Source organism: Anser anser, assembly GCF_964211835.1.
Source record: "Anser anser genome assembly, chromosome: 1".
In the NCBI taxonomy this organism is placed as follows: Eukaryota; Metazoa; Chordata; class Aves; order Anseriformes; family Anatidae; genus Anser; species Anser anser.
Genome location: NC_139720.1, coordinates 83,727,677 through 83,749,659, shown reverse-complemented (window position 1 = coordinate 83,749,659; position 21,983 = coordinate 83,727,677). Strand labels below are relative to the sequence as shown.

At 34.9% G+C, this 21,983-nt stretch overlaps 1 protein-coding gene across 1 annotated transcript in view; it reads left to right on the top strand.

Annotated features, from left to right (window-relative positions):
- LOC310903694 (inositol 1,4,5-trisphosphate receptor-interacting protein-like 1) overlaps window positions 1–20,508 on the top strand; it is a 121,075-nt gene extending 100,567 nt beyond the window's left edge. The window contains exon 14 of the mRNA XM_083847405.1: window positions 18,348–20,508. The gene's annotated coding sequence lies outside the window, so the exon portion shown is untranslated. The remainder of the gene's footprint in view (window positions 1–18,347) is intronic.
- Window positions 20,509–21,983: the final 1,475 nt, after the last annotated feature.

Here is a 21,983-nt window from a genome sequence, read left to right as displayed (position 1 = left end):
AAACATTTCTTTTACCTCTACATTCTTCAGCTGCATGACCAGATACATGCTGTTCATGTTCTCATCTAACATTTGAATGTGTGCAGCCTGTCCAGCTCCATAGTCTGGTGATTATAGGTTACTAATTCCACAGTTCGTTGATATTTTCAAGACTTGTGCTTCTCATTGCTATGTGCATTATATATCAAAATTTAGGTAAATGGAAGTTAACCAGCCTATGAGTGTTAACCTTTTCTCCCCTAGAGTTTACACAGTCTTGCTACATACTCAAAACTTCAGTAATAGCTCCTACAGTACTCTACAGCTGATCAGGGAAAAAATCCATGCAGTAAACTGTCTGCTTAGCCTACACAATGCTTCCAGCATTTAGATTTTACTGGAATACTTTACTGCTGAAAAATTGTGAATTTTGCTCTTGTTTAAAGTAAATAAAATAAAAACAAGTTATGTGTGAATTTCTGATGTTTACTGGTTCATTGAAAATACCCAATTTCACTTTACATGCAAATTTCTCTATACCCTCAGAGGTTAAGAAACATGAATTTCTACACAAACGATATCTTTTTCTGTAGTGCTGTATTTTTTTGCAAAACCAAAACAGAAATTGCTGTTCTTATACAGCTTAAAGCATGCTTGAGGCAAAAATCTGGGCTTGTTTTCAACTGATGAAGAATTTGTTTGTAGACTACCTAAGCACCATGTTTCTAGGTTGCTGTTGCATCTCTTTAATCTACTTGTAAATTGTCTAGGAGCAAAATACTCAGATTTTCAGCATTGAAAGCTGATTGGTATTTTCCCTTTGTGAAGTTGAAAAGTCAGTGAGTTGGTTCAATTTCATTTATTAATCATTTCTAATTGCTGAATTATTCACAAAAAGTCTCACAATGTGCTTTTGATATTACAGGAAGAATATGTTATAAATAACTTTCTACCCCTCATTTTAAATTCCTATGTTCTTGACTTCAGTTTTCTGTGTAGAAAAGCACTTCAACAGATCACCAGATCACTTCAACTTGGAAAATGCATTTCAAGAGCCTTGATGGATCTCTTGTTCAGCAATTGGCCTTGGGAAAGTATACTCTTTGTGTTACACTTTGTCATATGCAGTAATCTGTCAGAAAGCAAACAGCAAATGCAATGGATGGCTGAAAATGATCATTTAGTATTGTCACATTAATTGTGTATTTGACACTGTGAGAGATATTTTTGTCATGCATATGGTCAATGTTGATTTGAGGCTATAACTGGTGAATTGGCCATATGCCTGGTGTCTGAAGAGTTCTGAAGCATAACTTAACCTGCAATTTATCTCACTCTCTCTTCTAACCTTTGAAGACTAGGACTGAAATGTCTTCCACATAAGGTGCTCCACTGAAGTGAAGCTGAATGGTTGTGATGTCTTTCCAATTGCCTACAAAGCAATTTTGAAGGAACGTAGCTTCACTTTTATTAACTCCAGAGATCTTTCCATTTGTTTGGCTTTTCTAGTCTGTATCTACCTTTCAATGTCCAGCTAAATTGACAGAGCACAGAGTCCTGTTCTATATAGCATGCTTCTTTCTGGGAACCTCTTTAAAAGCTCTAGCACTTAAGAAAAATCAATAGTGCTTATGGTATCTTGCAGGCCTCACCTCCCCTGCCTGCTAAATTCTCGTAAACCTATTATTAGCCTGCCTTGAGTTACTGTTGGAAAAGAAAAATAAACATTACATCTTGAAAGCACTGATGTGGCATTGCACTTGAATAACATTGTCTATCCTTCCTCAATTAATTTAGTGGAGCTGTGTTGATTTAGAAAGAGAAAGAAGAGCTGTGCAAAATGTATTGTAGATGTAGAACCAAGTATATATATTGCATACAAATCCACTATGTTCACTAAAATAAAATGAGCCCAAAGAAAATTGGATATTTTACATAACTCTTTAAAATATAAATCATTTTGAAAATAACAAAATATAATTTCCTCAAAACATATTTTAAATTAAAAGGAATAAAGAACCTGCAAGATTAACCTATGGTATATTGCAGGAAAGAAAAAGCAGAGAGAAAAATAGACATTTAAAAAATGAAGAAAAAATTATGTGGCTAAGCTACACTTAGAAAGGAATTTAGCAAACAGTAACACTGAATGCAGAAACACCTAAATTTTAAATATCTAGTCTCCATGTGCTCTCTGATGTTTCCTAGGCTTGTGGGGTTACTTTGTTTTGGAAGGAGTTCTAAAATAATTGAATCTGGAGCCATCTAAAGCTGAATGGAGGCCACTAAGAGTAATGTCTTTAATCTCATTCCTTATGACAAGCATTAAAAGTGAAAAAACCTACTGAGATGTGTCTCAGTTTACCTGTTATTCACAGTTCAGATTCTCTTCTTGTTTATCATGCACATCCTTTGCAGTTCTCTGAGGATTATGACCATGATTGGTTTCTTTTAAAATAAGAAAGAGATGGAGTCTGGTTTGGTTTGTGTATTAATTAATTACTGTATTTATTTATTTTTATGGAGTATCCCAGTGGCTAGAATAGCCATGTAGAATATATGGGTCCCAGTTTAAATCCCCTCATTTGCTTAGTAGTCTCAAATATTCCTTGCCACAGAAAAATGATCAATTTACCAAGGCATTGGAAACTTCAGCAGTGCTTATGCACCTATTAAGGGAGGATGGGGAATTTCCCATTCTGCGTGTTGAAGATTTTTTTCTTAAAATAAAAATATTAATGATTTTTATTTCAAGGATGACTGTGCAAGCATATGTATCATTCTGTAGTCTGATGATGATGATGACATGTCCTGTAAAGGACCCAGTTATGTTCGTACAACATTTCTGAATTTTTTGTAATCAGGCATAATGATTTAGCAGTCCCTGGAGATGAGCCTGTAAGCTGAGCCCACAGCTTTTTCCAGAGTTTGCCCTGGATGTCATGTTGAAGAGACATGATCACTTCACAATTTTTTATTTTCTTTACGTATTTTTTTTTTCTCAGTGAGCTAGGAGTTGTCATTCCCATAAACAGTTTGGTAGTCAGATCATGTTTTGCCAATATGAATAGGGGGATGTTAGAATTCACTGGAAAGAAATGCAAGGGTCCTGCATGGTGAATACTATGTCATGGTTGAGAAGAGTCCAGTCCTTTAAAACAAATTACAAATATTTACATGGCAAATAAGTGAGAAATTTGATGAAATGGTCCTCTCTATAGTAAAGAAAAAACATATTGCAAATGAAGAAACTGTAAAGTGCAATGACACCTTTAGTTTATTTATAGCCTAAATCTAGCATATTTACTGTCAGACTAAAATATAGGGTGAGTTTTCCCTTAAAATCTGCTTCCTGTGGAGGAACATATTTTTTCTCTGGCTCATTCTACTTTTACCATCAACTAGTCTTTCACCCTTTTTTAAACACAGAAATGAGTGGCATTTCACACCTCGTCTGCAGAAATAGTGGGTTTTGACATCTCCTATACCAAAGAGGAAAATATGAAACATGCCAAAGAGAGTTCTGGATTTGTAACTACGAGTGTGGTCTTTCTATTTTATGTCATCTTTGCTGCTCTAGAGATAAGAGTATTTTGCATTGACTTCAGTAGCTTTAGGATCAGGTTCTAATTCTTTAATCTGTAATTTCATTCTTTCATACTTAATATATAAACTATACAATCTCAATATTGAATGTTATCTATTTTATAATATCTTTTGATGCACAAGTACTCACACTGTTCTTTTTCTTTGCTGTGATATGCAATACTGGTGTGCCATGCCAGATTTAAAAGTTGACTCATTTTCTTTATAGGTTTATTTGATTTATAAATACTTACTGTAGATAAATATTCCGTGACAGTGTATAAATATACTAACATCTCTGAAGTTGTATACTAAACATTACCACTCAGATAGTGGGATAGAACTGAAGATTAGGGAAGGGTTAATTTTAATCAATGTTATATAATAGCCACAGAGCCATGAAAGAGTTCTTGCTGTGACTTAAAAGAATATATAAAACTTAATTTAGCATACAAAGCAGCCCTTTTAGGGGAGAATTATATATTAAAAAGTAAGTAAAGTGGATTGCAATATCTTAAGCCAAATTTCAATGTGACCAAGAAGACAGTCAACTCTACCAGACAGAGCTGAACTAGTTATTTTAAATACCAAAATCCCAAAATATGTTTAAAATCCATGCCCTGATGTAATCATTTGGATATTTTCTTTTGGTATCAGGAACCTTAGGTATTCATCCCAGAACTAAGCCTTGTTTACATCAAACAAAAAGAGAATAGACATCTATGAAATTTACATCAGAATTCCACTCTTTATAAAAGCATACATTTTTATTACTTGTAACTAAATTTTCAGCATAGTCTTCCTAACCTCAAAAACTTTGCATTTTCCAAGAGGTGTTTGGAAAGCCTGATTTGCCTTAGGTTAGAATATGTAACTGGAAAAAAAAGTTTTTCTCTTCTTTATCATCACATAATTTCTCTTCCCAAAGAGGTTGTAGAGTCTCCGTCTCTGGAGATATTCAAAACCCTCCTGGGTGACATGCTGCATAATGTGCTCTAGGTGATCCTGCTTGGAAGGGGGGTCTTCTAGATGGTCTTCAGAGGTCCCTTCCAACCTTGGCCATTCTGTGACTCTGTGATAATATTTATATCATGTAAACACATGATCCTTCTTTCATTTTTAGTGTTTTAGTGACTATTATAAACATTTCTTCAAAATTCATCTTCTACATGTACGAGAATCATAAGCACTCTGTCAGTGTGCCATGAAAAGATTTTTTTTAATGATATATAAATAAATATTTCCACACACAATAAGCTATTAATTCCTCTTGAAACAGTTTCTCAAAATTAAGCTTCAATCAAAACATGAAATGGGTTTGTTTTGCTCAGGTTGGTACCTAGTATCCATATCAGCACACAATTTAACATAGTGGGTAGTTTTGTTTAGAGGAAACTGAAGTAAAAAGTGAAGTAAAAACAAAACTCTTAGACCACAATTCACCTGTGTCCAGTGATATCAACACATCTTTTGTAGTTTTACGAGAATAATACAGGAAAAATAATGTTAGAAAAACAAGAGGAAGCTGCTTTCTCATATGTAACATCAATCTCTGTACTTACTGCATTCAGGGCATAAATTGGTTAAGGTCAAAAACTGTCACCTTAAATTTTGTGCAAACTGGCAAACTGATTTAAAAAAAGATTACTTTAAAATCTGTCAGGCAGACAATAGGCAACCTGATACATCATTGGACAACATCACAAACTGTGACATGATATTGCACGAAGGAGTAAGCCGTATATTGTTTTCCTTGATGTTGTCATATAACAAAAGCAATATACAAAAATACATCTCAGTCATCTCAATAGTTCTTGAATAAGCTGGCCTGATTTTTTTTTCCCAATATAGATGATGTGAATTCTCAAAATAACTTTTAAGAATGTTGTTTTATATATACATACATATTACTGCAAGAATGTCAGCTTATCTCTTGGTGATGGATGGTGCATTTCCTTTACAAATGCTTAGGTTAAACAGAAGTTATTAACCTTTATTCATGCACAGCTCTTGTAATAAGATGAAAGACTGACCAACACCCCCTCCCCCCATACAAGAACAACAGAAAAAAGAAACAGCAAAGGCTCCAAACAAATACGCGACAGCCAGGGAAAATGAAATCCTTTGGGAAAACTTTGTTTGTCATCATCTGCCACTGTTCTGCCCATTCTGATGGGTAATCATTTTGCACAGTTTCTCCAGATATCTTTTGCCCTGTGGGAGAGATGACAGTGCTTTTCATCCAGTTTCCAAACTAGGAAAAATTGTGGTCAGATATTCACAACTGCCAACTTCAAAGCAATTTTTCCATGGCAACCATACCTCAAAAGCTGGAGTTGCAGAACTTGCCAATTAGCAACTCCAAAGGGGGCCATTAGCTTCTTCAAAAACATAGCGGACACTGTTTTTAATCACTGGTTGTTTTCAGCCTTACAGCAAACTCTAAGCAAACACTAACCATACAAGTGTAAGATTGACTGCTTAGAAAGAAGTTGATGATGCATGAAAAGAGCAACACATATTGCACTCTACTTTTTAATAATGAATAATTATCCTCAGTAAATCGTCAGTACTATTTTATTGTTGTTTAATTAAAATGAGTCATATTTTCTCATTATCTCCAACAGTAAATCATGCATAACAGTCACAAAATATGCTTTCAGTAATTCTCAGTTATATTGCTACTTGGAAATGAACATGTACCATAAAGCAAGGGGGATGAGCATAAATATGAACCTGTAGAAAGGATTGTCTAGCTGTCTAAGGCTTCTGTTCATAAAGATAAAACAGACTGGAGAAAATAAACATATAAGAAACAGAAAATATAGAAATCAAGTACGCTATGTCCTTAACTTGCAAAATCAGTCTGTCTCCTTTGAAGTCTGTGGAAGGCTATTGCATTTTTAGGGATGTATTTAGTTAAAATTTTCCTATATTTAAAAAATAAATAGAATAAATAAAAACACAGAATGACAACCAACACCATTTATAATTTGAAAAAAAAAAAGAAAAACCACTTTATTAGCTGCTCTAAAGTAATTATTTATTTATTCACATAAATGATGTGCCATCTCCTTCAGAGGTCACATATATTTCAGCAACAGAGTAAGAAATACATGAACTTTACCTATTAATTTAAATAGGGTGTCATTTATGAAGCCCAATTATTTCCATTACCATTTACACTGTAATGCTGCTAACTAGTTTATCACTTACCATCCTGTCATAAAACCCCAGTTATCTTGCTCATCTTGTGTTTCTGGCTATGCTCATGCCACTTTGACATCTGGTGCATTTGAGAAGAAGATCTGTGCAAATTTTAAACATTTAACCAACTTAGGGACCTCTCCAAACAGTTTATATTAATTTTCTTTTACATAAAATCAGGATCATAGCAGCAGAAATGGAGATTACAAAATGTTATATGAACTTTGACTGACTGTCTGAATGCTGATTCATAAGACACTGTGTGTTTAGAAACAGGAAGGTTAGGAGGTGTACTGAGTTCAAGTCACAGTCATTGTCCCAGTTGCGTCAGACCATGAGAATGAAGTACAGGACTGCTGGCTGCTGGATTAATGTTCCTCCCAGAAGGCCGTATTTTGCAAAGCTTCACAGAACATTACAGACTAGATGTTAGGCAGTGTCACAGTGCTCATATAGCACCATAAACCAGTATAAAGTAACGCAGACTGTCTCCCAAAAGCAAGAGAGATGCAGACCATTGCAAATGGCCATATAATGAGGGCAAACTGTGTAAGACTCAAAATCAGAGTTTGAGTCTTGACAGATCAGGATAGTAATGGGAGAAAAATAAAATCACATTTTACCAATTTAAAGCCAGATTCTGACACAAAAATATTGTCTTCTCCAGTAACTGGCCTAGTGAACTTGTAGCTGTATTTGTCAGGACCAGTGCTAATCAGATTAATATTCCTATTATACCTATTTGAATGATCCAGTCTCTTAAGAATGTAAGTGGTTCTGAAGTATTCTCCAAGGACCCAAACCAAATAAGTCATACCTTTTGCTTTTGTCTCTAAGAAAGCCAGGAAATTTGGGGTTATGAGAGATATAATGACTCTAAGATGTCATTACATTTGCAGGTACATTTTCAGTGTCCATCAAACAAAGCTGATTTTATATTAAAATCAACTACATGGTCTGCAGGCAGGTTCATCTGTGAAATACAGACATTATTTTAACACACTCTGAAAGGAAGCCAGTGAAACTTCATATCCAGTTGAGTTGCATTTATGGTGCAAATTTTCTTCCATATTCCTTACTAGCATTTCACTATTAGCTGCCTAACTTCATAAAGGAAAATATATTATTGTTAGTCCAGACCACATTCTTTTTTAATTCATTTGCTACAAGCAAAGCCTGAAGATGTGCCCCTTCTTTGCAGCTGACATCTGGTGCTGGAGTCAACAGTTATGAGTAAGGAAAGGATGGTTATCATAGCAGTATGTAAGCTGAAGATAGACACCTCAAGTCTAAGGGAAAAACAAAACAAAACAAAACAAAAAACTTAAGGGGAAACAATTCCCTGCTGCAGATACAGAACATATCTCACTGTTAATTGCATAATTTTTGCAGTATATTACTTACCTCCATTTTGTGACAGTATGCTAACAGGGCCTTTGCTGTGTAAAAGTAAAAGAAGACTAACGTTAGGGAAAGGCAAAAATTGCCTCACAAAAGCTTTCCTTTATTTTCCTAACTCATGTGAGCTACTCACTCTGAGAAAAGTTTAAAGAAATTATCAATAAAAGAGAGGAAATGGATCAATTGCATTTTCCTTCTCACTTCTTTTTCCTCAGATTTTTTTTTTGTTTGAAAAAGACAGTAATGATTTATTTTTTTTTTAAGAAATAAAATGTCATGTCATCTTCTGTTTGACATGTACAAGATGTTTTCAAAGGTAGTAGTCATGAAAAACCCATCCCCACGGAAAGGCAACAAAGCCAGATTAATAAAAGGTAGGTTCTTATATTTTTCTTAGCACTGAGAGAAAATCCACAACAAAAATACATACCCAAAGGTATGCTTCTTACATAACCAATGATGATTATGGATGTCTTCATCATCCTGTTCTGTGTTGCCTTTATAGGTCTGTTTTATGCATTAGGATGTTTCTCTTCCACTGTGGGTGTCCTTCATACTACATGGGAGCTCTGGACAAATGAATCCTGAGCAACAGTGTCTACTGCATAGATGGCTGATATGAAGGTAGACAAAATTAAATCTCTATTTACTGCACCACCATCCTATGGTAATAACAGTTTCACCTCAGACTCAACCTTATCTTACATATTAGAATAGAAAGAAAGCAAGATGAAGAATATTCTGAAAGTGTTAAGTTTGACAACTGTACCAAGAATTAAAAAAAAAAAAAAAAAGATTCTAAAACTATTAACAATTTCATGTCAATATAGATCAACGTGGACAGATGCATAGCTTCTTTAGTCATTCTCTGGAAACAGTTTCTGCTTTGAACCTCTGTCAATGCCCTTATAAGACTGAACCTTGACTAGCATGTCCTAATAAATTAAACATGCATAAAACTAATAAACATTTGCTGGAAAGGAACTAACTTTTAAGTGTTTTAAGTATCTCATGGGAATGACCTAGGTCTTGTCTCACTCATCTCCTGGTGCTTCCTTTCACAGTGTCTGTGCAATTTGTACATAGTGGAACAGTTTCCCTCATTGATGTGGGAGCACACTCTGTTCAGTAGGAAGGACGTGCATCTGGAATCCAGTCCCAGATGAACCAGCTATCTTTTACTCACACAGGCCTTGGTTGAGGTAATTAAAATCCATTGGAAATGTTTCACATGATCCTTCTATCAACACACTCATTACATTATCTAGAGAATATTCATTTTCTCTCTGTGATGTTATGATGGTACATGACACTAGTGCCTGAAATCTGTCATCATTAGTTCTTTGTAAAAGAAACTAAACTGGGATGAAAGTAATATGGTCTTATTCTGTACCTTTACCAAGTAATTCCAAGGCAAAGGCATTCCAAGACTCATCAGGGGTTCATACTACCACTCTATTTCCAATGTATAAGTAGGAAACATCTCCTGCTACATTGTGTTCTGTTTTTTCCTGACTAAGGAATGTATTCATTATATTTATATTATATTATATTTAGCAGTGTGCTGTCTTCTTTTCTACTTGTGCTCTTACATCCGATTTCTTTTAATGTCTGCTTCATTTATTGCCATAACAAAATATCATGAGCCAAATATTTCTAAATAATTTCCACCATTCATGTGAATACCTTAACCAAGAATCATAAATCAACATCTCAATCAATCCCCAGCCATTTTGAGCTCCCTCACATCCTTTCATTTCTCTTCAGAAATGGTGCCAATAATTCCATTAACCTTCTTGCAAGAGTCATGTAAATTCATTATTACATTCAGTGCATCTTGCACGTAAAATCTGAATTTGTTCCCTTGTTTGGCAGAAATCATAGAATCATAGAATGTCTCAGGTTGGAAGGGATCTTAAAGATCAACTAGTTCCAACCCCTCTGCCATGGTCAGGGATGCCACCCACTAGAACAGGTTGCTCAAGGCCTCTTCTAACCTGGTCTGGAACAACTCCAGGGATGGGGCATCCACAGCTTCTCTGAGCAACCTCTTTCAGTGCCTCACTGAAGGGGCCCCACTAGGGCTGTTGTTACACATCAGAATTAAGAAACAAATGTATTTCCTGTAGCAGTATCCTTTCCCTGTGGTGTCTTGGTGAAGTTTTTATTTTTTTATTTTTTCCATCATGTTGTTTCTCCTCTTTTTATTCTGTTAATTTACTGAGTTACGCTGCAAAGCCAGTGCAGATGAGACACACCATTGTGCCCTAAAAAACTGAGTCAGATATGCTTTCCAGGTCATGATACCATCAATGAAGCTGAGGATGTATGTTCTTCAGGCTCTTTGAGCAAGGAGCAAGGAAAAATGAATTAAGTCTCTTAAAACTGTGTTGGTCTCACAAACTCCAGATTACCATGGAGAGGAGGCAGCACAATATGTAATTAACTTGCACCTTTCTTCTCCAGCATCTTGTTTGCCTTAAGAGGGAATTTTAGGTTGAGGACCACGACTTTATGCCATCCTTCAAAAATAAGTTCTTCTTTTCTTTTCTTTTTTCTTTTCTTTTCTTTTCTTTTCTTTTCTTTTCTTTTCTTTTCTTTTCTTTTCTTTTCTTTTCTTTTCTTTTCTTTTCTTTTCTTTTCTTTTCTTTTCTTTTCTTTTCTTTTCTTTTCTTTTCTTTTCTTTTCTTTTCTTTTCTTTTCTTTTCTTTTCTTTTCTTTTCTTTTCTTTTCTTTTCTCTTTTCTTTTCTTTTCTTTTCTTTTCTTTTCTTTTCTTTTCTTTTCTTTTCTTTTCTTTTCTTTTCTTTTCTTTTCTTTTCTTTTCTTTTCTTTTCTTTTCTTTTCTTTTCTTTTCTTTTCTTTTCTTTTCTTTTCTTTTCTTTCTTTCTCTCTTCTCTTCTCTTCTCTTCTCTTCTCTTCTCTTCTCTTCTCTTCTCTTCTCTTCTCTTCTCTTTTCTTTTTCTTCTTCTTCTTCTTCTTCTTCTTCTTCTTCTTCTTCTTCTTCTTCTTCTTCTTCTTCTTCTTCTTCTTCTTCTTCTTTTTTCTTCTTCTTTTTTTTTTTTTTCAGTGTTGAAGACAGAGGCAAAGAAGGCGTTAAACATCTCTGCTTTGCCTATGTCATTGTCTGTGAGGAGACCTTCCCCATCTAGTAGCGGACCTAAGTTTTCTTTGGTTTTCCTTTTTCTGTTCACATATCTAAAAAAAACTTTTTTATTGTCTCCCACAGACATGGCCAGCTTCAGCTCTAGTTGGGCTTTGGCCATACGAATTTTTTCCCTACAAACACGAACAGCATCCCTACATAATATTGTAGTCTTTTCAACTTCTTTTCAAACTGACATCTCTTTCTTGAATAGATTTCTAATGCATTTTTATATTTATTTTGAATTATAGTTGAATGTCTTCTCAATGCAGTACAGTTGCAACTTGTCATTAAGTACTGTGTACACATGCATATTCTTGTAAGCACTAACATAGCTTACCTCTTTTTTTTTTTTTTTAACCGTTATTTTTGAAAAAGGGTATTTAAATGATTTTCTTTTACTGGTTTATCCATTTTAATGTCGCTTTTATTCACTCAGTTACATCTTCATGTAACTGCAAAGGAGCATACCACAGGTTGTGATTTTTAAAGTGAGTAATGTATTATGTCATTTATTTATCTTATCTGTACTATATATATATAAATCACTCATTCCATGTGATGTAGATGAAAATGTGAAAAATGCATGCAGTGACAGTAATAATATATTCATTTCCTCAGGGTAAAATACATCAGTCATCCTACACACCTAGGTGATACACCAGTAGAACACTCACTATTTATATCACCGGAGTTAAAAAATAAACCGTATTTTCCTCCTTCCCTTAATTCTTTTTAGCACAGTTTATATTCTTTATAATATTACTATCTTTTTAATATAGAATTTTATAAAAACAAGCAGATGTTTCAAAGCTAAAATTTGTTCTTATTGATTACTTCAGAGCAACACACTCTCCTATCACTTGAAATTTCACGCACCTTATTCCTACACCTAAAAGCAAGAATTCCATCTTCATTGTGCCATAGCTCATTATAAACTGCTTTCTCCTAGCCTAATACACTGCTATTATTGTTACTGGTTCTTGAAAACATGTCCATTGAACAACATTGGAAAATTCTACATTAAAGCTATTATGTACACTGTGATGTATGTGAGAGTTAAAAGAATAAAAATAAATAAAAAAACCCACCAAAGCTGCCTAAATTGTAACTGGAAGAAACAGAAGCAGGATTTAGATGACCTCAACTATATAGATACTATATATATATACTATAATATATATACTATATATACATACTATATAGTATACTATATATAGACTATATATATATAATGTATATATATATATATATACAACTATATATATATACTATAATATACCCATATTATGTGGAAATGCCAAAGGTATCCAAGTGCAACAACATTTGGGCATCAGTAAAATAATATTTGATATTTCTACAGGAGTATTAATGCAATTTTTTTGTTTGTTTGTTTGTTTCATGCTGACCTGGTTTTGACTGGGGTGTGCCATGTTTTGGATTTAGGATGAGAATAATGCTGATAACATGCCAATGTTTCATTTGCTGCAGAGCAGTGCTCACACAGAGCCAAAGATGTTTCAGCTCCTGGTGATGCCCTGCCGGAGAGGAGGCTGGGAGGGGACACAGCCAGGACATCTGGCCCAGGCTACCCAGAGGGATGTCCCATGGCATGTGGCATTGTGCTGAACAATAAAAGATGGGAGGGTTGGCCTGGAGCAGGGGGACTGCTTCCTGGGGTCTGGCTGGGCATTGGTTGGTGGATGGGGAGCAATTACATTGTGCATCACTTGTTTACATATGTATATATGTATAAGCTCACTTTAAACTATCTTTATCTCAGTCCATGAGTTTTCACTTTTTTTTTCTTCCTTCTGATTTTTTACCCCATCTCACTAGGTGTGAGGGGATGAGGGGATGAGTGAGTGAGTGAATGGCTCTGCAGTGCTTAGCTGCCTGCTGGGTTAATCCACAACACATGCCTATTGGTATAATATCCCAAGCGGCTGATCATTTCTGAAGTGGACTTTTTTTCACATTTTTTTCTTCTCTTGTTCCTGTTGGAAATCTCTTGCACCTGCAGGCAGATGTATTCACAAGTACAAGGCAGTTCTCTTCGCAACATGTGCTGAACCTGAAGGATGTAGAATAAAAAGTGTTAGTATTCTGCTTTTGACAGAGAGTCCCTAAGAGTAACCTTCAAAGGTGCAAACATGTAACTCACTGGTATTACATAGCTCCCGTGGGATCAGGCTGCTGCAAGTAGTGAGATTGCACCAGGGCTCACAAAGCTCTTTTAGTTCAAAATGCAGCTTTGCAGGATCTTAACTCAGGAGAACCACAACCTGTGTGCCAGCTAACCTAATAGTCACTGTACAAACTTTATGGGTCGTTCAGCACCTAAGCACTGCTGTGGTACTTGCTGTTTTCTTTCTACACAGAAAAACTCTGCAGCAACAGAAATGCTAACATTTGTTGAGGCTCATGATCTTCATGCTTTGGACTCTGGATTTTTTTCACAGAGCTGACAGACAGTACTCTTTCAGGGACCAAAGCCTGGCTTTGGCAGTAATTAGGGGGCTCAGTTTGCTGAGGATGCTGAGACTGCATTCTGTAAATTGTGTTGTGCTAATTCCTGCAGGAGTCTCTGGAAAAGCTCACTCCATATTTTATGACCCATAAATTGTTACATTATGATTTCTTATCAGACTTGTCTTAAAAACATCAAGATTTTGCCTTACAAAATGCACTTATAATTTCCTAGATTTTCTCTGGGTTGGGTAGGTCAGGAAGATGATTTCAATAATGTAACTTTCTACTTTTGTAAAATCAATATTTTCATTGCAATGGTAATTTCAGTGAGGGAGGTTTGTTCACTTTGAATACCTAGAAGTAACTATTGTTAGGAGAATGTACATGTTTCAATCCATTTGCTTTTGGAATGCAAGTTTATTGAACAGTTCATTTATTAATGAAGTTACAAGAGTGCTGACAGTGGTTTACTGAATTAAAACAGATGGAACCAACAGATTTAAGGCATCTGACAGGATAGGATTTGCTGATATTGTGACTTAACCTAGCAAACAAGTACTACACAGCCATTCAGTCACTCCCTCCTCTCCCCAGTAGGATTGGGGAGAGAATTGGGGAAAAAAAAAGAACAGGTAGAACTCGTGGGTTGAGATAAAGACAGTTTACTAGGACAGAAAGGGAAGGGAAATAGTAACAATAATATATACAAAACAAGTGATGCACAATGCAATTTCTCCCCACCCACCAACCGATTCCCAGCCAGACCCCAGGCAGCCGTGTTCCCCCAACCCCTCCCCCCTCCCCAACCCCGGCCAACCCTCCCAGCTTTTTTTGTTCAGCACAATGCCACATGGCATGGGACATCCCTTTGGGCAGCCCAGGCCACCTGTCCTGGCTGTGTCCCCTCCCAGTTGCTGGTGCACCACCAGCCTCCTCGCTGGCAGGGCAGCACCGGGAGTTGAAACATCTTTGCCTGTGTGTGAGCACTGCTCTGCAGCAACTCAAACACTGGCTAGTTATCAGCATTATTCTTATCCTAAGTCCAAACCCGGCATATACCAGCCTCTATAAAGAAAATGAACTCTATCTCAGTCAATACCAGGACAGCCGATTCAAAGTTAATTAATACCTAAAGGCAAGTCCTTTGTTTAATTTTTCAAAAGTTTAATTCTCATCCTACATAATGAAGGCCTTTTTTAATTATTTTTTAAAGAGGTGTGTTTGTACTGGAGGATGTGCAAAAAAAACCTCATCTGTGTATTGTATTGCCAACTATGGTATTTTTTAGTAGCACAGACTAAGCATTGTGCATGAAAACAAACCTTTTGGTTAGTGCCTCAGATGTGGCAGTAAGTATTTTGAGTCATATATTCCACCTTAGAAGAGAAAATATAATGTTACCAATTATTAGTTAAGTAAATCAGATCCATATAATATGCCTACCTAGAGCAATGGACACATGCAATACAGATTACTGAGACAACACCAGTGTACTGAACCTCAGTTGCTCAGCCTTGCTTGGGCTGGCATGACCTTTGGACTTTGGAGACCTGAGCAAACATCTTCACCTAGCTGTGTACTGTTCCATGTGTCTAGTGCTGCTTTACATGTTACCACTTAGATTCAACAGAGTAGATGAGAGAGAGCAAATCAGTTATGACTTTGAAGAAGGTTGAAGTTTACTTCAGGAATGCTCAGCCACACAGAATACATTATAGAAAGATAAAGTCTCTCAGAGGGAGAAGGATTGCATTACTGTACAGGCAAAGCTTTCATTTAGATGTATACAGTTAAAAGACAGAGTAAAAAGCAGGAGGCAAAATCTGAGCAGAGGAAAATTGTTCTGGGAAATCCTAGGGTAAAGAATTTGGCTATGGAAGACAGCCAGTGAAGCTGCATTTCTAATTTGTGTAGAAGAAGGAAAGGTGTTGGCATGCATCTTGCGTGGAAAAAAAAATATCACAGAAGAAAGGTTTCCAAATGCAGAATTAGGAGTTTCAGCACACCCTACATTTTGAAGAAGAACAAAGGAGTCACAAGAAGATTTACACAAAGGCCAGAATGTCCTTAGGGAAATCTCAGTGAAGGAAAATCATGGCACCTGGTGGTGAAGCTTATTCTGTGTATTAAATGATGTTTTAAAAATGGGATTAAAAAGCAATTTTGCCAGTGATCAAAGCATCTCTGGAAAGCTTGAGCAAAAAACATCAAAACACCATACCAGAGCTGCTGACCAGAAAAAAATTAATGTTAAAAATATATTTTGCTCTTCTCCAGTAGAGGTCAAGTGCTCTATAGGCAAAACTGAAGACTAGGATAATAGCTCACCAGGAACATGCTTGTAGAAGTGATATACAGAATTTTCCAACTACCCACAAACGTAAAACAGAAGAAACCATTATTCAAAGAACCCACTGTTCACTGGCACATAGTCACTCAGAAATTGTTAAGAGTGAAAAACAAAACAGAAAAGTAATTCAAAAACTTATTATCTTCTATTTTCTTGATAGGACAAAATGCATATCTTGTGAATGGCTTTTTTTTTTTTTTTTTTTTGGTCAGATAGGCTATGTTAAACAGGTATGGATATGTATAAAGGCTAATTTATATTTATACTTGTGTGTTTCTGTGCACACAGTATATATAAATGAATATATGAATGCACTATTACAAAGTGCATGGACTGCATGCATATATTTATATATAAAATATATTTGAATGAACGTATGCATACATTTCTTGAAAATCTGGTGAAAAAGCCTACTGAACTGATTACATAAAAACAAATAGTTCCTGCCTCAATCAGACCTGTCGCTTCTGATCTTTGCAGTGTAGGTGTATATAACCAATGTTTCAAGACAATGAAGACGTACCCTACATAAAAAGAAAATTCAAAACATTTAGGAGAACAGTAGGGCAACAGAAGGAATGAAAGCACAGCCTTACTGCATAACTGAATTTTTAGCAATATGGAAATTACTTTTGTTTTTAAAGAAAGGCAATTTGATAAAATCCTAGACTATGTAATCAAATTTTTCAAATATATTTAAATTTTTTTACAAATATTCATCACATCTCAGAAACGGTGAGGTATTTACTTGTTTTATCAATTAAGAAGTTGTCATTTAAAAAGATTGAAGACATCTGTGCACTTGTCAATTTCTGTGACATTGCAAGTGATTTACAGTTGTGATGAAGATAGACATACCTGTGATTCTGAGGTTAACAGGGATTTTTCTGTATGCTAAAGAAGCTCTCTTTATCATCTTTCACATTAGTTAAAATTAAAATCACTAAGTGTTCATTTTGAATCTTTATAAAGCTTTAGATGAATCATGAAAAAAATTATGTGACTAATGAAACCAGATCTTAGTGTAAGAACAATAATCAGGGAAAAGAAAATCATTGTAGCAGCATAAAACATAGAAGCTGCAAGAAGGACATTCTTACAGATTTCATTCTTTCTTTGGAATTGTGCATTATTCCCATTTTACTTGTGAATAACTTGAAATGGAGAATAAGTGAAGTCGTATCTTGATCCTTTGTGGAAGAAAGCTCTTAGTTTGTTTCTCATTATAATGCTCTCCTTCTCTTTCTCAGTTACCATTGTAATGCTGCAGGGTTCACCAGGAGACTTCCCAGAGCCTGATTTGTCATAGCATCTGATAAATGCCAAGTTCAGAGATCTTTAATGCAAAGAGTCTCAAGTGTACCTGCCACTGTGTAATATAGTATGTTTTCCCGAGGGAAATGTATTCCAGAATATTCCTTGTTTGCTTCTGAGTTTATATAGCAGCGTGGAATTCCTCATAATCCTCTTCAAAAACTTTTCATTTATAAGAAATATTGGTTATAAATATTAAATATAACAGCCAAACAGAAAGCTACAGTTGTGTCCAGCACTCATATGCCATATTTCAGAACAGATTTAACAGACTCATTAAGCACTAATCTGGATGAACAGTGCTTTCTCAGGAATTTAGCAGAAGACTTCTCTAGCAATGTTCTGAATGCTCTGTTAAAGCAATGTTTTGTTTTGCTCTTTATAATTAGAAAACTGTAAGACTCTGAGGTAGCCAGGACTAGAAGGAAGAGAACAGGATAAAAAGGGAGTGAAGTCGAACGCACAAGTCAGAAAGATAAAATGCTGTGACACCATCTAAACAGCAACGTGAGATTTGGAGCAGATTTGGATTCACTGAATTAACAGTTGTTTCTTTTCAGAGATTTCAGTGTAGCTGAACAGCATAGCTCTATATCTGGATTCACTTCAGGTATCACTCTCATCACTTTTCACTTTCATCTCCTGGTATAGTCATTCCAGATCAAACAGCTGGCACCACACTACATGTGAACTCATTAACAAGTGATGTGTGCACGATATCAGCCGATCAACACCATTCTGGGAGAAGCAGGTTTCAGAAGTATTGAATATAACTAGCCTTTGAATGACACATGAAGCTGTTATTGCTCTTACCAGGAGGTAGTTATCTACAGCCGTATCCCTTAGAGACATCAGTGGTGGAAGTGTTCTTTTTTGACTATTTTTCATACTTTCAGATTTCGAGGAGGACACACGCAGTTTTCAAATAATCCTAGCAACATGAACAACGTGTACACCTTGCAAGAACTCTTACAGAAGCAATGCTCTTTTGGATCCTTGAAGGTGTTCTATTTATGAACTGCTTAGGCTCATATAGATTTAAAAACTGAAAATGTAAGTGTATATATATATGGCATTGGATGGCAGTTTTAATTAGGAAAACATTCTGTCCAAAACACCTCGAATCTGTGTTTACTTCTTTTAATATAAATTAATACCACATAATTTTTAATATATATATATATTAATGTATTGGATTACGTTATGAGGAGAAATCTAAAAAGCCTCACTCTCTGCAAATTCCACTTCAGTGAGAGTCTAATGAGAGGAACACAGGCTTAGAAATCTAAAAAATGGTGAGTCATTACCAACCCTGAAGGTAATTCCATGTCATCATAACTGTTTTAACTATCATTATTTTGATCATTCTCTCTTTCCCTCAATTTTCTTTTGACAAAGTATCTAACAATCTACTGCCAACAAGTTTTTTTCAGTTTAGCAGCTAGCAGACATGACTAACTTCCCTGGTACTGAGCATTGTCTCTTGATAGTGAGTGTGTGTCTCCTACAATGCCACACTGCAAGATAAGAAAGAGAGGGAAAAACAGGATAGGATGTCCCAGAGATATCTAATGTAGCCCAGGAAAGTTACTCCATTATGTATTTTCCAAAAAATGAACTACAGTTATGTCACAGAAGTTGCAGAAAAAAGAAAAAAATAAAAAAAGAGAAAATTAATGTCACAGTTGCATATTCTAATCTGAAGATTAAAATAAGAAAAATTCTCATTATCTGTGAAATATTTTCTCCATGTTGTCACCTGTATTTGCTATAGATAGATAGATAATTAATTAATTAATTACATTAATAAAGCATGTGATTCATCTTTGCTTTTGTAAGGAAAAGATCAGATGGGAAAGTTGAATGTTATTTTACACATGAAAGACTCAACTGTCACTAATACTACTATATAGCAAGTGAAAAAATGTAGTAATTAAGATTAATTAAGATGTTTTGCCATCTTGCTGAACATACCACATTTTTTTTTTTTGTTTTTGTTTTTAGGTAGGATTGTAAGGAAGACAAGATTGTCTTAACTTATTTTGAAGTTCAAGTTTTACATTATGTTATAGGTGTAGCTCCTGGAGCTAGCTTTTTTTTTTTTTTTCTATTTGGCATTTTGTTCTTTCTTCATAGAAGAAGTGTAACTTCTTGAATGGTTTAATAAAACTGCATTTTGTATGAATAATACACCTACATACTTTTTTAGCTCTTAACATCTTCTTAACAAATTGAATAAAAAATATACATTCTTCTGCAGTAAATATCCAACTCACTGATGTTCTTCATAGTGAAGAAATCACATACTCTTTTGGAATATAAAAGTTCCGTTACTCTAAAGAATAGCAGTTTAGACCTCTGATATTTTGGCTGCAAGTGATTATCCAGTTAGTGTACTGCATAAAAAAATTTATAATGAAAAGAAGATTGTATTTTCCACATACAAAAAGAGCATAATTTTCAAAACTTAAAAATTTAAAGTGTAATTCTTAAGTTCAAAGACCGACCAAAATCATGAGAGTATCAGTTAAAAGAGCCAGATTAGAAAAATCAAGCATTTGTTGCCTTTGGACCAAGATTTTTTTTTTCTTTTCCCACATGAATGGCTTTAGCATAGACATTTTAAATGTGTATCTGTGAATATCCTAGAGCCTTTTGCTTCATATAACCTTTTAAATCATAAAGAAGTATCCAAATCATAAGTAAATGATTTTTTTTTTCCCTTATAGAAATGTTTTATAAAAAATGGAGCAGAATCAAAATGAAAGACAAAGGATAGGTCTTTGTGATGCCTAATAGCCTGACCATTGAAAGAATTTGATAGTAGCAGTGTATTTGAGACTTGTCAAGCTGGAGAAGAAACTGAAACAAGGTATTCCAGACCCAATATGAGCAAATTAAACAGCCTTTAGAAATTTTGTTTCCTGCATTTTGTTTATGTCCCAATTGAAAATAAAACTGAAATATTTATTCTCAAAACTAAAATCAATCTTTGCTTTTAATTTATTAAATGAAATCTTTTTAATTTAGTGCCAATCTTACCTGATTTTCTTTCCTTTACTGTTTGGCCATCTCTTCTCTTGCCCACACACAACATCTAGCTCCGCAGGTTTAAGCATAATCCTACTACAAGTGTGACATTGTGATGCAATGATGTCCTCTTGTAAAACACAAATTTGGCACAGTAGGAAAAAGATTTTTATATGTGTTGTGTGAATTCTGCATTTATATTTAACTGTAAAGAATGTTGATTGGCATCTTCTTAATTAATTGAATAAAAAATATTATTTTGTAGTAACAGTGTTTTGTAGTAACTGTAAAGCCTTAATGTTAAAATATGTACTATTTTATGTATCTAAATGTCCCCATCTGAAGATATACTACTTTACAATCCATATTTAAACAGCCACATTAAATCTGCTCTGAAGATGAATGTTCAATTTCATCACATTAATGTAGTTTTGTCTTGTTTTGTTTTGTTTGTAACATTACATGTTAGTATGTATATTATTATGTGCATAAACTTGTAAGTATGCTTTTGTTAGCTCTGTTGATTATTTTTATGTCAGGATAATTCACCTCGACAGTCATTGCTACTGGAAACAGAGCAGTAAGAGATGGTGTGACTGCAGTGCAGTCTAGACTGCAAAAGTTACTTTATAACTTAGCAACTTTAGTTAGTAGTAGTAGTAAAGTTAGTAAATTTATAGTTAACTTCTGTTTAGGTAAGACAAATGTTCTTTATAGCAGTGGTAATGATGGTACCTGGTGTCTTATTAAAAAACTAGGGTGAAGATCAGCTCTTCAAGCCCTTTTAATGGGTGTAGGAATGTGATTAATTTGTCCAGTTACCCTTATTGAAAACAGATTTTACCTGTTAAGTTACAAGTCTTACCTATTGTATTTATTTCTTTTATTTATAGTTATAAATAATTGCAGAGTCAGCACAATCTGGTTTAAATCAAATCATAGCATCTAAATACTTTGTTATAGTGTAACACAAATCATCAGGTGTAAGATCATGGAAAAGATTTTTTTTGGAAAAGTTTTTTGCCTATCGCCTGACATTCACATTTGTACCAGTGGGATTTGAGGTTATATAATACCATTTCAGAAACAAAATGCAATCTGAAGTTGTATTTTGTCATGTCACTCGAGCTTTATGAGACTAACATTAAGACTTATCGTTCTTGTAAATATGCCATCTGCAAGTGGGTCTGCTTTTTTTAACAACCCATCCATTACAGGTAACAGAAGTTATAGGTAACTACCTGTCCATTTTCACAGGGGATAGAAATTATAAGACAGACCTATCCAAAGAGAGAACCAGTGTTCATTTCCCACATGAGAAATGGTCTTTGAGGCAGACTGGAAGGACAATGAATATTGTTGAGGAAGATAATTCAACAGGTTGGTGTAGTACACTACTTACCCTCAATAGCTGTGAGTGACAGTGTCCTCTATGTCAGTAAATGTTTACCATGGAATTAACAGGACCCATGCCCAGTAGGCAAAGCTTATTCTGCTGTTTC